Below are 18,099 nucleotides of genomic sequence, written 5' to 3' on the forward strand. Positions count from 1 at the left end.
AGTCGCTCAGTTGTGTCCGACTCTTTGCAACCCCATGAATTACAGCACGCCAGGCCTCCCTGTCCATCACCAACTCCCGGAGTTCACTCAAACTCACGTCCATTGAGTTGGTGATGCCATCCAGCCATCTCATCCTCTGTCGTCCCCTTCTCCTCCTGCCCCCAATCCCTCCCAGCATCAGAGTCTTTTCCAGTGAGTCAGCTCTTCGCATGAGGTGGCCAGAGTACTAGAGTTTCAGCTTTAGCATCATTCCTTCCAAAGAACACCCAGGGCTGATCTCCTTTAGAATGGACTGGTTGGATCTCCTTACAGTCCAGGAGACTCTGAGGAGTCTTCTCCAACACCACAGTTCAAAAGCATCAATTCTTTGGCACTCAGCTTTCTTCACAGTCCAACTCTCACATCCATACATGACCAGACATTTAAAGAATGGTTAATACTTTTCCTTTTCAAACTGTTCAGAAAGTTAGTGAGGAAGGAACACTTTCAAACTCATGCTACGAGGCCACCATCGTCCTGATAACAAAACCAGATAGCAACCTGATAACACACACACAAAGTTACAGGCTAATATCATTGATGAATGTAAATGTAAAATCTGCAACAGAATATTATCAAACCAGATATCAAACCAGACTAAATATGTTGAAAGGATCATACACCATGATCAAGTGGGATTTATCCTAGGGATGCAAGGATGGTACAATATCTACAAATCAGTTAATTAGATATATCACATTATCAAATTTAAAAATAAAAATCACATCATCTCAAGAGATGCAGAAAATGCATTAGACAAGTTCAGCACCTATTTATTGACAAGAACTGTCCCTGATAGCTCAGTTGGTAAAGAATCTGCCTGCTCTGGGTCAGGAAGATCTGCTGGAGAAGGGATAGGCTACCCACTCCAGTATTCTTGGGCTTCCCTTGTAGTTCAGCTGGTAAAGAATCCGCCTGCAATGTGGGAGACGTGGGTTCGATCCTTGGATTGGGAAGCTCCCCTGGAGAAGGGAAAGGCTACCCACTCCAGTATTATGGCCTGGAGAATACCGTGGACTGTATAGTCCATGGGGTTACTAAGAGTCAGACACAACTGAGCGACTGTCACTTTCACTTTTCACTGTCAGCAAAGTAGGCATAGAGGGAACCTACCTCAACATAATAAAGGCCACACATATTTTAAAACCCACAGCTAACATTATTACTCAGTGGAGAAAATCTGAAGGCTTTTGCTCTAAGATCAGGAATAAGACAAGGAACTTAGTTAGTGGCACAGTGGATTAGAATCTGCCTGCCAATGTAGGGGACATGGGTTCAGTCCCTGGTATGTGAAGACTCCACACGTCACAGAGCAACTAAGCCCATGCACTGCAACTACTGAGTATGTACTCTAGAGCCCACATGCTGCAGCTGCTGAGCCTGCATGCTGCAACTACTAAAGCCCTTGGGCCTTTAGCCTGTGCTTTGCAACAAGAGAAGCTACCACAATGAAAAGCCCGTGCATCACAATGAAAAGTAGCTCCCACTTGCTGCAACTAAAGAAAGCCCATGCTCAGCAACAAAGACCCAGTGCAGCCAAAACTAAGTAAATTTTAAAATTATAAAAAACGGAATAAGACAAAGATACTCACCACTTTCATTCAACGTAATGTTAGACGTTCTTGTCACAACAATTAGGCAAAAAAAAAAAAAAAAAAGGCCACACACACACACATAAAAGAAATCCAAATTAAAAAGGAAGTAATAAAGCTGTCACTGTTTGTAGGTGACATGATACTGTCAGTTTATATAGAAAACCCCAAAGACTTCACAAAAAACTGTTATTCAATAAGTGAATTGTTATTCAAAAATTGAATTCAGTAAATGAATTCAGAAAAGTTGCTGGATACAAGCTTAATTTACAGAGGTCTGTTGCATTTATCTGTTTGAACAATGAAGTATCAGAGAAATTAAGAAACAGTCCCATTTATAATTGGATCAAAAAAGTAAATACCTAGGAATAAATTTCACCAAGGCAGTGAAAGACCTGTACTCTGAAAACTGTAAAACACTGATGAAAGAAATGGTAAACAAGGCAAAAAAAATGGAAAGATGTACCATGCACATGGATTGGACAAATCAGTATCATTAAAATGCCCATACTGCCCAAGATAGTCTGTGGATTCAGTGCAGTCCCTATCAGAATATCAAAGGCATTTTCACAGAACTAGAGCAGATGATCCTAAAATTTGCATGGATTCCAAAAGACCCTTTATAATCAGAGCAATGTTGAGAAAGAACAAATCTGGAGGTATCATGCTCCCAGGCTGAAACTGTACTGTGAGGATATAATTATCCAAACAGTATGCTGCTGGCACAAAAACAGACACATGGATCAGTGGAACATGATAGAGAGCCCAGAAATAAACATATACTTATATTGTCAATTAATCTGTGACAGAAGAGGCAAGAATATATAGTGGGGAAAAAGACAATCTATTTAATAAATGGTGTTTGGAGAATTGGACTACTTTTCCACACCATATACAAAAAAAATTCAAAATCAGTTATGAAACACTACAAAAATCAAAATACAGGGTTTTTAAAATATAATATGCTCACATGGACAAAGAAAGTTGGCAAGGCTTTGAAGAGTGGAAACTATGCCTTAACAGACCCAACATACCTGAATCTCAAGCATGTAGTAGGAGTATCTTGGAACTACCCTTATTTACACAGCAGATCCTTAAGAGGCATAGAAACTTTTAGCACCAGGGATCTTTGGAAATGAGGGTAAAGGTATATAAGTCTTCTCCCTTCAATTCATTTGATGACTGCTCCTTGTTCATCTGGTAGAGGTTTTGAGGTTTATTAGAAAATGTGGACACTTCATGCACATTTTTGTAGGAGACAGGTTATGTATTGAAAACTGGAGGATTAAGTCAAGCATACCTACTGAATACTGAATATGGAAACTTCTAACCTTCACCTTCCACTTGGCCTTTGAAATCATGGCAGCCAGACTTTTACCTTCCAAACAGAAGATCAGAAGACTTTTATCACTTATCTGAACTTGGCATGATGAGAGACCTAAATAAAGATGCTGACTCTGTCAGTTAACTGACTTATTATTGCCTCTAAGTTCAAAACCTGCCCTTCTAGCCCTTCTTGTGATACTGGAGCTGGAAGCTCTGGAAACCACGTTTCTTCTTTGACAGCTAGTCTGTGTTAGACTCTGCCAATAAAGGGGCATTGTAGGGAGACTATTAGGCTGGAGGTTGAAGAAAAGAGTTGATTCTTCTTGTCTTTATTTTATACCACTGGCAAACTGCTCTGAAGACAGTTGGTTCCTGCAGTACTCCTTATGTCAGGCAGTGGTCTTGGTTCTGGGGAGTGGCCTCTAGCATTTGTCTCTGTGGCAGTGGTTAGCCTGTTTTGCAGCAGCCCACTGTTCCTCAGAGATCTGTATCTTTTGGGACCCTTTCTATAAGTTGTTATTGTTTAGTTGCTAAGTCATGTCCAACTCTTTTGCAACCCCATGGGCTGTAGCCCCCCATGCTCCTCTGTCCATGGGATTTCCCAGGCAAGATTACTGGGATGGGTGGCCATTTCCTTCTCCAGGGCATCTTCCTGACTCAGGGATGGAACCTGCCTCTCCTGTAGGCAGGTGGATTCTGTACTGCTGAGCCATCTGGGAAGCCCCGCTTGGTGATTACCCTAGAGGTTAAAGCATGCGTTCTTGACTTACTAGGGTCTACCTTAAAGTTTTTCTTACACCACTTCCAACAATGCATGAGCTTTACAATGATTCAACTGCACTGACTCTTCTTATTACATTTGTACCACTGTTGTCATATGTCTTCTGTCTGTATTCATTTGTTTGCCCACATTCTTACCGTTTCCAGTGCTGTTTCTTTCTTCTTTTCATGATTCTGTCTGGGATCACTTTCTTTTTACTGTAAGTACTCCTTTTAGTAATGGTTTTTTAGTGCAGGTTTGCTGCACATTCATTCAACTTTTGTTTATGTGAATCTGTTTTTAAATTTGTCATCATTTTAAAAGGTATATTTTCCCTAGGTGTAGCATTCTAGGTTGATGAATATTTTCTTTTAGCATTTTAAGGATTTACTTCATTAATTTTTGATTTCCATCATTTCTGTTGAAAAGTCACTATATTATTATTATAGGTCTCCTAAAGGTAATGTGACTCTGCCTAGCTCCTTAGTTTCTCAGCTGCTGCAGAAAGCCGGGCTTCTTAGAAATTTCCCCTGAATTACCACTGTAGGAATTGGGCAGTTGCACGAGTGGATATTGTATCGAGTAGCTCTCAGTGTCAACCTTTTTTCCTAACTCAGTGGGACTTTGATTTTTGCTGAAATGTCCTCATGGAGAAACTCAGCTGATGTGATTCTCTTTTCTCAAGGATTATAGTGTCTCATACCTTGTCTTGGATAGTTGCTCTCCATTGCTCTTACACAATTGTTTCTTGTATTTTTTTCAGGTTTATATTTGTCTAATGTGAAATGTTTTGTCAGCGCTAGAACCAGAAGTTAGTAAACGTATTTTATACATATTTGAATTATAAAAGAGTTTTTAAAATGTCCTATTCAATAGCAGTATTATTGAAACTTGTTTATGGTTCTTTATAAGTTTATGGAGAACCATAAGCTTAAAGGAGCAATAACTCATTTGGGAGTAAAATTTCTCAATTTTTAATGTCCATTTATTTATTGTCCATTTATTTTAATATCCATTTATTTATTGCCAATTATTATCTTTTATACTTACTGCACATAAAGATTTAAAATAGCATTAAATTATTTTGTATGCAGATAATACACAAGATTATTCTTTAACAGTTTGCAGTGAAATAATAGAGGATTTTTAATATTGACCTTTTGAATAATTATGTCCCCCAAATTTGGGGCTGAATTCTCTATAAATTTCTTTTTTTTTATGTAAGTGGTTGATACTTTCTTCCATGCCTATTAGTTATATAATTGGAAAGAGGATAAAAGAGTTGGATGGGCTGTGAATATTTTTATCGATATACCAAAGAAAAAGTTAGTATTTTTAGAAGATTGTAGATCTTTGTTTTGGTCCTTGACTTTACAGTTGGTTCCTTCTCTAAAGTGAACCTCTTTGTGGATCTGCCATTCATAATGAGTGATAACTTTTTAAAATTATTTTTAATCACGATATGGAATGAAGTAGAAATTGTGCCTGTTATCTGCCTGTCTCTTAATTCAGGGATGAACAACTGTTAGCCCTAAGATAGGAGTGAGAATGAACACATTTGCCTTGTTTCCCTTTTGTCAGACAGTGAAGAATATGTTATACCTTTGAATAAAAAGTTTGAAACTTCTTATTGAAGGGTACTTTTTGTTGGACTTCATTTGGTGCTTTTGATCTAGCTTGATTGGTTTGCACCCGGAATCTTTGTAAAGGCCTGCTGATTGTTGACTGTCACATGGCCTGAATTATATAGAGGCTTCATTCTTTTGGGTTAACACTGCTAACACTGTTCTGTAGCCTCTCTGTCAGCAGCAATTGTAGTGGTACTGTTGGCTCTTTTTGATAGTATAGCCTTACTTACATTGGGAAGGGCAATTCACAATCTAATGATACGTATTTAACAAAGTGGTATTCAGCTGTGTTTTGAGACTATAGATGTGAAAACGCCTGGCACAAGGACAGGTGACCACTATTTTTTTGTCTATGTGTTTAAATAGTTATAGCTTTCAGATGAATTAATCTTCAATATACGTATTTACACACAAGACCCAGAATATTTTCTCTTAATTTGTGTTTCCTTTCTTACTGATTGCTTTTCTAACCTAAAGGTGTTACATTTTTTAAAAGTTTCTTTTTTTTTTTTAAGTCAGACTTGAACTGACTCTTTAATTTATACACCAAGTATGTTTATACACCAGTTGTGGAAGGTGTAATCATCCAGAGTTAAGCTGACAAATGTAAACACTTACATCTGTCTCATTTCATTCACATGATAAGTACTCACTGAGCATTTATTTAGTGGTAGTAAGCACACATACACACACCGGTGTCCTGCTTTTCTATTTCTGTGACAATTTAGTGTTCTCAGTTCTGTTTTTTGTACATTAATTGCTTTTAAACAGTATGTAATGCTTTCTCTCAGTTTTATTATCTTTGAAAGTATAGTGATCCCTAGCTATCTTTCTAAAATCTAGCGTTTGCTTCCTGCTTTTCAGTCTAATGTGGTCATATATATATATATATACACATATATATATTTTTTAATGTGGTTATATTTTATTTAAAAATCTATTTTCTGTACTTTTTCCATTTCCTTTCTGGAATAATTGCTTAAATAGAGTAACTTAAATAGAGTTACTTTGAGTAACTCCTGAATTAAAATCCCTATAATTTCAGTATAAAATAGGACTTAACATTGCATCTCAATTAGAAATTTTTTCATTTATTACCTTAATTTTTAATCATATTTTATAAAACAGCATTTTTAGAGACTAAATTTCTAATATTTTAAAGGTAGAATTTTTGGATATACATATTTGAATTGTCTAACTTTACTGGTACAGAATTAAAAATTTTAGGTAAGATGACCATTTAAAATTTATTTATTTATTTGTTTATTTTCTTGGCTGCGCTGGGTCTTTGTGCCTGCACACGGGCTTTCTCTGGTTGTTGTGAACAGGGCTACTCTCTAGTGGTGGGGTGTGGGCTTCTCGCTGCGGTGGCTTCTTTTGTTGCAGAGCACAGGTTCTCAAGTGCTGGCTCAGTAGTTGTGGTGCATGGGCTTAGTTGCCTTGCAGCACGTGGGATCTTTCTGGACTAGGGATCGAAACTATGTCCCCTGCATTGGTAGTTGGATTCTTAACCACTGGACGTACTGGACCACGGGACCAGGGAAGCCCTTTATATCATTATCTGTCCTGTTTAAGGGAGAAAGCAATGGCACCCCACTCCAGTACTCCTGCCTGGAAAATCTCATGGATGGAGGAGCCTGGTAGGCTGCAGTCCATGGGGTCGCTGAGGGTCGGACACGACTGAGCGACTTTACTTTCACTTTTCACTTTTATGCATTGGAGAAGGAAATGGCAACCCACTCCAGTATTCTTGCCTGGAGAATCCCAGGGACGGGGGAGCCTGGTGAGCTGCCGTCTATGGGGTCGTGCAGAGTTGGACAAGACTCAAGTGACTTAGCAGCAGCAGCAGCAGTCCTGTTTAAGATACTGTAAAGTGTCCAGTAGTCATGTATGGATGTGAGAGTTGGATTGTGAAGAAAGCTGAGCACTGAAGAATTGATGCTTTTGAACTGTGGTGTTGGAGAAGACTCTTGAGAATCCCTTGGGCTGCAAGGAGATCCAACCAGTCCATTCTGAAGGAGATCAGCCCTGGGTGTTCTTTGGAAGGAATGATGCTAAAGCTGAAACTCTAGTACTGTGGCCACCTCATGCGAAGAGTTGACTTACTGGAAAAGACTCTGATGCTGAGAGGGATTGGGGGCAGGAGGAAAAAGGGATGACAGAGGATAAGATGGCTGGATGGCATCACCGACTCGATGGACGTGAGTTTGAGTGAACTCCGGGAGTTGGTGATGGCCAGGGAGGCCTGGCGTGCTGCAATTCATGAGGTTGCAAAGAGTCGGACACGACTGAGTGACTGAACTGAACTGAACTGAAAGTGTCCTGTTGGTAAGGTTATCACTTTAAAAAAAACGAAGATAGTGAGACTTTCAGGTATAAATTGAGTTATTCAAATTTATGATCTCAGCTATTGTACTAAGCAGAAATAAGGGTATTTCTTCTTTTATTGTTTGTTATGATTTCAGGGGAGAAAAAGTTGATTCTTTTCCTTTTAACTTTGTTGTGAGTCTTAAAGAATAACACATGAAATTAACTCAATTTCAGTGCATGGAATAGTAAGCTCTCTGTTAATATTAGTTATTATCAACAATCTCCTCTTTCTTTTTTATTTATATTCCTTCTTTAAATACAACTCTTGGCCTCCTCTTCTATTCACTGGAATTGTTTCCTCTTAAACCCAAGTAGAGAAACTATAACAAAACTCTGAAAATAATAGATTGAATTTGAAGAAAGTTGGCAAAAAAATTTCCTTTCTCTGAAAACTATTTTTATTGTGTAATGGAAACTTTCACTGTTATTACTGTGTATGAATGGTAAGAGAAAATAAATGAAGTGTTGCTGTCAACTTTAGTGGCTGGAAAGCCAAGAAATAAGAGTAGTGTAGTTCAGTGCATGGGAGATTTCAAGGAGACAAGGAGATAGAAAGTCAGGGCTGTACTCTCCTTCAGTTCAGTTCAGTCACTCAGTCATGTCCGACTCTTTTCGACCCCATGAATCGCAGCATGCCAGGCCTCCCTGTCCATCACCAACTCCTGGAGTTCATTCAGACTCATGTCCATCGAGTCCGTGATGCCATCCAGCCATCTCATCCTCTGTCGTCCTCTTCTCCTCCTGCTCCCAATCCCTCCCAGCATCAGAGCCTTTTCCAGTGAGTCACCTCTTCACATGAGGTGGCCAAAGTACTGGAGTTTCAGCTTTAGCATCATTCCTTCCAAAGAAATCCCAGGGCTGATCTCCTTTAGGATGGACTGGTTGGATCTCCTTGTAATCCAAGGGACTCTCAAGAGTCTTCTCCAACACCACAGTTCAAAAGCATCAATTCTTCGGCACTCAGCCTTCTTCACAGTCCAACTCTCACATCCATACATGACCACAGGAAAAACCACAGCCTTGACTAGACGGACCTTTGTTGGCAAAGTAATGTCTCTGCTTTTCAATATGCTATCTAGGTTGGTCATAACTTTTCTTCCAAGGAGTAAGTGTCTTTTAATTTCATGGCTGTAGTCACCATCTGCAGTGATTTTGGAGCCCCCCAAAATAAAGTCTGACACTGTTCCCACTGTTTCCCCATCTATTTCCCATGATATCTGTCACCAAAAAACTATATGATTTTGGGATTTTCTTATCCTGTAATAGTTTCATCTGGGAGTTTTCAAGGAGATGAATATGTGTCCTCTGAAGTATTTTCTAATTTTTTTTGTCTTTTTCAGTTGAAAGGCTGTTGTGTCTTTGATGAAAATTGGGAACGTTATATTTTTTTGTAAGATTGCTTCTTTTGGAGTAAACTATGCTTAATAAAGGCATAAAGTACCTAAAACTTACTAGAAAGTTTTGTATTAAATAATTATCCTAAAAATACTCATGTTTTTCATAGAAAACGACAATATGATTTTAATATCTTTCGTATGCTTTGTTTTAGGTTGGTATAGGGGAGTTTCAACAAAGAAGCCAAATGTAAAGGTAATAAAAAGTTTATTGTTACCTTTTCTAATCTAGAAAGTGGCCTAGTATATTTGTTTGATATAAAAGCAATCCTTGCTTTCCATCTTTTAATCTTTTACAGTAGCCACACTCATTCTTCCCTTTACAGAACTGTATCAGACTCTTCTCTGTCTCAGCAGTATTACAATGACTTTTTAAAAAGGACAAAATGTGTGTGTGGTAGTAGTTGCAAAGCTTATTTTTAAAAAGCCTATTTAGGACATTTAGTATTTTTCCTGAAAATAGTTAACAGCAAGTAAATAGACTTTTTTATAGGCCTATTCCTGTCTAGCCCTGTGATTAGCAAGATGACTTTATTTCTAAAATGAAAAAAACTAAAATAATTTTGAATTAGATACGTCTCTGATCATAATGTTCTTGTTAAAATATGAATTTAAAGAAGACTGTTAAGTGCCAGAAGCTAATTTTATGAACTAGATTTATATGTTTATTCTCTTACCAAGTAACAATAATTTGATCAGGCCAAATATATTTTATTTGGCAGTTATAATACATGTAGCAGCATTCTTTTCCAGTAATGCATTTGCAAAAACTTACTTTTCTCTATAATACTACTGTTTTTTCTTATATATTTTCTGTGTCTTAATATTTAACATATTATGCTTTTTCTTAAATAGAAAATACCAAAATGATCATATATTAATTTTTATTAAAAATTTTCAGAGTTGTAATCATTAATTTCTCAGTAGACTCACTTACTGGTTTTTAAAGTAGTGATTATAAGAAGACAGTACCTTCAAACTTTTAATTCCTCATAGCCGGGGTGTCTCATTTTTGTCAGAGTTGACATTTTGGGCTAGATAAATCCTTGTTATTTTGTACATTATGAAAAGCTTAGCAAAATATATGACTTCCACTCATTAATGTCTCCTCTCAAGTTGTGTCTCTAGACATTGCTAAAGGCCCTGGGGCTGATGGGTGGGGTGGGAGGTGGTTGGGGTGGTGGTGGTAAAACTGCCCCTGGTTAAGAACTCCTGAGATAAAGGAGACATATATCAAGAAGATATAACAGTAATAAATATGTGTACACTGGAGATGGAGCCCCCAAATATATTAAGCAAATAGTAATAGATTTGAAGGGAGAAATAGATACCAAATAATAACAGGAGCCTTCAGTACCCTATTTTCTGCACTGAATAGGTCATCCAGACAGAAAATCAACAAGGAAATGTTGGACTTGTACTATAGTTTAAACCAAATATATCTAATAGACATAATAAAGCATATTTCACATATCAGCAATAAAGTACATGTTTTTCTCAATTGTAAATCGAACATTCTTCAGACTAGGTCATATAACAAGGCTTTAGTAAATTTCAAAAGATTGAAATCACACCATGCATCTTTCCTGACCACAATGGTATGAAACTAGAAATCAACAACAGCAAGAAAACTGGAAAATTCACATGTATGTGGAAATTAAAGAACACATTCTGAACAACCAGTGGACCAAAGAAGAGGTAAAAAAAAATCTTGACACAAATGAAAACAGAAACACAATACCCCCAAACCTATGGGCTACTGCAAAAGCAGTTTAAAGAGGGAAGTTAATAGTGATAAATGCCTACAGTAAGAAAAAAAGAAAGATATTAAATAAATCATCTTACTTTACATCTGAAGAAACTAGAAAAAAGAAGAAACTATGCCCAAATTTAGCAGAGTCAAGAAAATAACAAAAATTAGGGTGGAAATAAATGAAAAAGAGACCAAAAAACACGGGAAAAGGTCAATGAAACTAAAAGCTGTTTCTTTTTACAGATAAAATTAACTGAGGGAAAAAAGAGACAAGGAGAAATGAAAGAGCAGACATTGAAAATGATACCATAGAAATACAAAGGATTATAAGAGACTGCTATGACAATTGTATGCTAACAGATTGAACAGTCTATAAGAAATGGATAAACTCCTAGAAACTTAAAACCTATCCAGAATGAATCAGGAAAAATAGAAAATCTGAATAGTCCAATAATCATTAAGGAAATTGAATCAGTAATTATTAAAAATCTCCCACCCAACAAAGAAATGTTTTTAATAAAAATTAATATATGATCGTTTTGGTATTTTCTATTTAAGAAAAAGCATAATATGTTAAATATTAACAAAGGCCAGATGACTTCACTGGTGAATACTACTAAACTCTAAAGAAGAATTAATACCAGTCCTTCATGAAAGCTATTCCAAAAATTGAAGAGGAGGGAACACTTCCAGATTTGTTTCATGAGGCTAGCATTACTCTGTTATCAAAGTCAGAAAAGGACACTGTAGGAAAAGAAAACTACAGATCATTATCACTGATGAATATAGATGCTAAACTCTCAACAAAATACTACCAGTATGAAACAATCCCATTCGTGATAGCATCAAAACAATCAAATATTTAGAAATAAATATAACCAAGGAGCTGAAAGAGCTGTACACTGAAAACTGTAAAATGCATTACTGTAGTCCAGCTGCTGATGGGCTTGTGTGGTATAGATTGAGTTTATTACTGACAGTGGTGTGGGCCAAAGAGTATTAAAAAAAAAAAATAGACCATTTGTGTTTTATTTTGAAGGAAGTTTTATACATCAGGAAAAGGAGTGAAACATTGATTGGAAAATGTAATTGATTTTAAAACAATACATTTAAAAAAATCCATTAAGAATTGAAATCAGATTATGGCAGACACCAAAGTGGAAACCATTTGCAAAGAGTAAAAGAAGAAACATTTACAGACGCTCTCAAATTGATTTATTCTTTGTAAATACAAATGTTACCCAGAGTGTGAGAATTCTTTCTCTAACTCAGAGCTGGATAAGCTGTAAATTGTTGGTTAGATGATAATGTTGGTTTTGTAGATACATGCCAAGCTCTGTGCATAAATCTATGCTATCTTAAGTGTGATTTGATGGAATATTTCTAAAACTTAAAAAAAAGAAAAGTTTTTGTGGTTTTTTAACACTAGATTTTCCCTCTTGTGAATAGACTCTGATTGTGAATGACAATGAAATTCCTGTTAAATATAGTTTGTACAACTTTGTATTCTTAATTAATATGTAAAGTGGCTGCTACCTGAAGAGATCTACTGTTTTGTTGATAGAGTATTTCCATACTGAAATCTGACTGTTATTTCAGTCTAAATGAGATGTTAATCACAAATTACTTTTTCTAATAGGAAATCTTATCTCTTTTATAGGGGATCTTTCCTGCAAATTACATTCATTTGAAAAAAGCAATTGTCAGTAATAGGGGGTGAGTAGTTGGCTTTGCTGAATTTATTTATAATTTTTATTGGCTGCAGAGGAAGACTTTTTTCCTTTCGATTCGTAGTATAAAATACACTATTGTATGTTCTGCAAAAATATACTTTATCATATATAATTCTGAGGATATAATTTTATCTTAAAATACTGACAACTTTAATTTCTTTTCCTGTCTACTGGAAAGGTAACCTGAGTTGTTATGAATTTCATATAAACAATTATACATGCAGTATATTTTACAAAATGATGTGTTATTTTGAGAATAGTCTTTGATAGGATAGGAGTTAGTGATAAACCTATCATTTTGTTTCTGTGTATGAAAAGTGAGGGAGACTTTTAAAATCTTTCCTTTTTTGCAAGTCGAAATTGAAAGAAACTAGGGAAATGTCAACAACTCATTCCAGTATTCTTACCTGGAGAATCCGATGGACAGAGTAGCCTGGTGGGCTACAGTCCATAGGGTCACACACAGCTGGACATGATTGAAGTGACTTAGCACGCATGCACACTTAAAGGCATACCTTAAGGATAAAATGATAGTGTATATAATGGATATATAGTTTGGTCACAAAATTATGAAACAAAAGCAATTGGTGAATAAAAGAGAATCAAGATGTAATTATATCAAAATGTTAATATCAGTTGCTTTTGCATGTTCAAATTGTGGGTGATTTTCTAAAATTGTTTATTTTTAATGCCTTATTTTAAAAAGTAATATGTATTATTATAGGATTGTGATTTTATTTTAAAAAGTTAAACATCATTTTAAAGATACTGTTTAACTATGATAGCTTTGGGGACAAGAAATGATGTTTTTGACCAGAGGTTGAGCTAGCATTGGAGTATCCTTCTGGTAAGCTAGGATTTAGTCAGGAAAAGAGAAACTTGTGAGTCATTTTATAAAATAGAATTTAATATAGGGAATTTTAGACACATATTTGGAAAAGACCCTGATGCTGAGAAAGACTGAAGGCAGAAGGAGAAGAGGGCAACAGAGGATAAGATGGTTGGATGGCATCACCAATCCAGTGACCATGAACTTGGGGAAACTCCTGGAGATGATGAGGGACAGGCAGGCCTGGAGTTCTGCAGTCCATGGCATCACAGAGAGTTGGACAGGAATTGCTGACTGAACAACAACAACAACAAGTTTGAATAGTGAAAGAAAAAAAGGAAATACAGGAATAACACAAAATAATCACTGCAGTAAAGCATTCTGTACTCTGATGCCTGGGAATACAAAATATAAAGGTTGGGGAAACCAGAATCCAGGAACTGTAAATATTTTAGGATATATATTATATCTTAAGAAAAAGTACATTCTCTAACATAATCACAGAATAATTACGATGCTCAGGAAATGTAACATAGATACAGTAGTGCAGTTCTGTCACTCAGTCATGTCCGACTCTTTTGAGATCCCATGGACTGCAGCAGCACCCCAGGCTTCCCTGTCCATCACCAACTCCTGGAGCTTGCTCAAACTCATGTCTGTTGAGTCGGTGACGCCATCCAACCATCTCATCCTCTGTTGTCCCCTTCTTCTCCTGCCTTCAATCTTTCCCAGCACTGGGGTCTTTTTAAATGAGTCAGTTCTTCGCTTCAGGTGGCCAATGTATTGGAGCTTCAGCTTCAGCATCAGTCCTTCCAGTGAATATTCAGGACTGATTTCCTTTAGAATGGACTGGTTGGATCTCCTTGCAGTCCAAGGGATTCTCAAAAGTCTTCTCTAACATCACAGTTCAAAAGCATCAATTCTTCAGCGCTCAGTTTTCTTTATAGTCCTGCTCTCACATTCATACATGACTGCTGGAAAAACCAAAGCTTTGACTAGATGGACCTTTGCTGGCAAAGTAATGTCTCTGCTTTTTAATATGCTGTCTAGGTTGGTTATAGCTTTTCTTCTAAGGAGCAAGCATCTTTTAATGTCATGGCTGCAGTCACCATCCATGGTGATTTTGGAGCCCCCCAAAATAAAGTCTGTCACTGTTTCCATTGTTTCTCCGTCTATTTGCCATGAAGTAATGAACAACAAACTGGTTCCAAATAGGAAAAGGAGTACATCAAGGCTGTATATTGTCACCCTGCTTATTTAACTTATATGCAGAGTACATCATGAGAAACGCTGGGCTGGAAGAAACACAAGCTGGAATCAAGATTGCTGGGAGAAATATCAATAACCTCAGATATGCAGATGACATCACCCTTATGGCAGAAAGTGAAGAGGAACTAAAAAGCCTCTTGATGAAAGTGAAAGAGGAGAGTGAAAAAGTTGGCTTAAAGCTCAACATTCAGAAACCGAAGATCATGGCATCTGGTCCCATCACTTCATGGGAAATAGATGGGGAAACAGTGGAAACAGTGTCAGACTTTATTTTATTGGGCTCCAAAATCACTGCAGATAGTGACTACAGCCATGAAATTAAAAGACACTTACTCCTTGGAAGAAAAGTTATGACCAACCTGGATAGCATATTCAAAAGCAGAGACATTACTTTGCCAACAAAGGTCCGTCTAGTCAAGGCTGTGGTTTTTCCAGTGGTCCTGTATGGATGTGAGAGTTGGACTGTGAAGAAGGCTGAGCGCCAAACAATTGATGCTTTTGAACTGTGGTGTTGGAGAAGACTCTTGAGAGTCCTTTGGACTGCAAGGAGATCCAGCCAGTCCATTCTGAAGGAGATCAGCCCCGGGATTTCTTTGGAAGGAATGATGCTAAAGCTGAAACTCCAGTACTTTGGCCACCTCATGCGAAGAGTTGACTCACTGGAAAAGACTCTGATGCTGGGAGGGATTGGGGGCAGGAGGAGAAGAGGACGACCGAGGATGAGATGGCTGGATGGCATCACTGACTCGATGGATGTGAGTCTGAGTGAACTCTGGGAGTTGGTGATGGACAGGGAGGCCTGGCGTGCTGCGATCCATGGGGTTGCAAAGAGTCGGACATGACTGAGCGACTGAACTGAACTGAACTGTACTGAATGAGACTGGATGCCATGATCTTCTTTTTTTGAATGCTGAGTTTTAAGCCAGCTTTTTCACTCTCCACTTTCACTTTCATCAAGAGGCTCTTTAGTTCTTCTTCACTTTCTGCCATAAGGGTGGTGTCATCTGCGTATTTGAGGTTATTGATATTTCTCCCAGCAATCTTGATTCCAGCTTGTGCTTTATCCAGCCCAGCGTTTCTCATGATGTACTCTGCATATAAGTTAAATAAGCAGGGTGACAATATACAGCCTTGACGTACTCTTTTCTCGATTTGGAACCAGTCTGTTGTTCCATGTCCAGTTCTAACTGTTGCTTCCTGACCTGCATACAAATTTCTCAGGAGGCGTATTCCCATCTCTTGAAGAATTTTCCATAGTTTGTTGTGAGCCACACAGTCAAAGGCTTTGGCATAGTCAATAAAGCAGAAGAAGATGTTTTTCTTGGAGAAGGCAATGGCACCCCACTCCAGTACTCTTGCCTGGAAAATCCCATGGATGGAGGAACCTGGTAGGCTGCAGTCCATGGGGTCGCGAAGAGTCGGACATGACTGAGTGACTTCACTTTCACTTTTCAGTTTCATGCATTGGAGAAGGCAATGGCAACCCACTCCAGCGTTCTTGCCTGGAGAATCCCAGGTACAGGGGAGCCTGGTGGGCTGCCGTCTGTAGGGTCGCACAGAGTAGGGCACAATTGAAGCGACTTAGCAGCAGCAGCAGATGTTTTTCTGGAACTCTTGATTTTTCGATGATCCAGCAGATGTTGGCAATTTGATCTCTGGTTCCTCTGCTTTTTCTAAATCCAGCTTGAACATCTGAAAATTCACAGTTCACGTACTTTTGAAGCCTGACTTGGAGAATTTTGAGCATTACTTTGCTATCATACTATAAAATATATAGTCCTAATTCAAATGTCCCTAATCATCCCATGAATATTCTTTATATCTGTTTTCATTTGGTTAGTTTTTTGGGGGTTGGGTGGGGTATGGTTCACGATCCAGTCAAGAATTAAATATTATATTTCATCTTTCTCAACAGTTCTCCAGGCTTGGTTTTCGTTTTCCTTTTTATGCCATTGACTTTGTTGAAGTGCCCAGGCCAGTTGTTTTGCAAAATGTCCCTCAATTGGTGTTTGTCTGTTTCCTTATGGTTAGATTCGACTTAAGCATCTTAGATAGCAGTACTGCATAGGTGGTGTTGTGGATTAAAATGGTCAGATTTCTCCTGGATATATTCCCAGTGCTTGGTTAGATCAGCAAGACGGGGACTTAAGGGTCTACCTTAGCAAATACAAACAGGAATTGAGGGTCTTTCAGTCAGAGAACATGCACTGTGTTTCTGTCATGTGCCTTCTTCATTGCCTCCTGCCATACTTGGGAGGGGTATAACTGTACTTTCAGTGGTTTGTAGGTTATATCATCTGCTTCTTGAGAAATTTGTGCCATTTTTACTGAAGTACTTGTTTTGTTTGGTTGACAAGGAAGTGAAATTGTTTGAATAATCTTATCTGTGAAAATGTTCTTGTGGGAACTTTAAAAATTTTAATAGTTTCTGTTATCTTCCTAAGTGTTTCTTGATACCTGGATTTTCTCATTCATAAAATGATTCAAATATTGTTGCTGCTTTTTATAAAGTTTCACTGAAAAACTTACACATTTGTAGTAAATTAGAGAGTTTGAGGGCTGATAAAGAAAAAAGAGATGACCCTGAGATGGTAGTAGCAGATAATGGGCTTTATTTAGGCAGAGCTCTGACAAGTTGCAAAGGCAATTCCATCACAGCAGGAGACCTTTCAGAGACAGCGGTGCCAGGCCACAATGGGAAGGGGAAAAGTATACTTGAACTCTTCTGGGAGAGGACTGCCAGAGAGGGAACTCATTTGTCTAGATCATATTATTCATTTGCAAGATGGTAAGTCTCTGGTTCAGAGAGCACCTCAGGACAAAAGCAGCTTGGAATCTTTTATAGCCCTAAGGCTTATCTTATCTATGGCCAGCAAACATTGAGTGCAGTTTTGTTAAGTGTGTGATGATCAGTGGAGTCCACTGTAAGGAACCTGCCTAATGGTGTTGGCTAATCCACTTGGTGTATGGTACCATATTGAAGTCTCAGGGTTACCCACTGCTACTGGCCAATTCTGATTCCACAGTTAGGGTACTGTTACTGAACTAAACCTTGGTCTGCCCATGTGCAGTAAAGCCAATCTACTAACACCAGATTGTGGTGAAGGAAAGGCAGCATTTATCACAGGGCGCCAAGCAAGAGTCCAGGTAGCAAGTGCCTAAAAGGGCTGAACTACCGGAAGGCTTTCAGAGAAGGGTTTTTAGACAGGGTGAGGGAGGGGGGTTGTGGGGTGTGATCAGTTCATGGATAGTCCCCCGAATGGTTGATGGTGAGATAATCAGGGGTCAACATCATCAACCTTCTGGTTTCAACCTGTCTGGGGTCTGCGTGCTTGTGAGCAGCATGAGGTTAACTTCTTCCATCTGGTAGGGGTTTCAGTCTCTGCAACAAAGGATATGGCTCATA

At 38.0% G+C, this 18,099-nt stretch overlaps 1 protein-coding gene across 1 annotated transcript in view; it reads left to right on the forward strand.

Moving 5' to 3' along the window:
• Positions 1-18,099, forward strand: part of DOCK3 (dedicator of cytokinesis 3) — a 262,648-nt gene that overhangs the window by 3,277 nt on the left and 241,272 nt on the right. The window contains exons 2-3 of the mRNA XM_040247080.1: positions 9,265-9,305; positions 12,523-12,578. The gene's annotated coding sequence lies outside the window, so the exon portion shown is untranslated. The remainder of the gene's footprint in view (positions 1-9,264; positions 9,306-12,522; positions 12,579-18,099) is intronic.

This window comes from Oryx dammah, unplaced genomic scaffold (genome assembly GCF_014754425.2).
Source record: "Oryx dammah isolate SB20612 unplaced genomic scaffold, SCBI_Odam_1.1 HiC_scaffold_9, whole genome shotgun sequence".
Lineage (NCBI taxonomy): Eukaryota > Metazoa > Chordata > Mammalia > Artiodactyla > Bovidae > Oryx > Oryx dammah.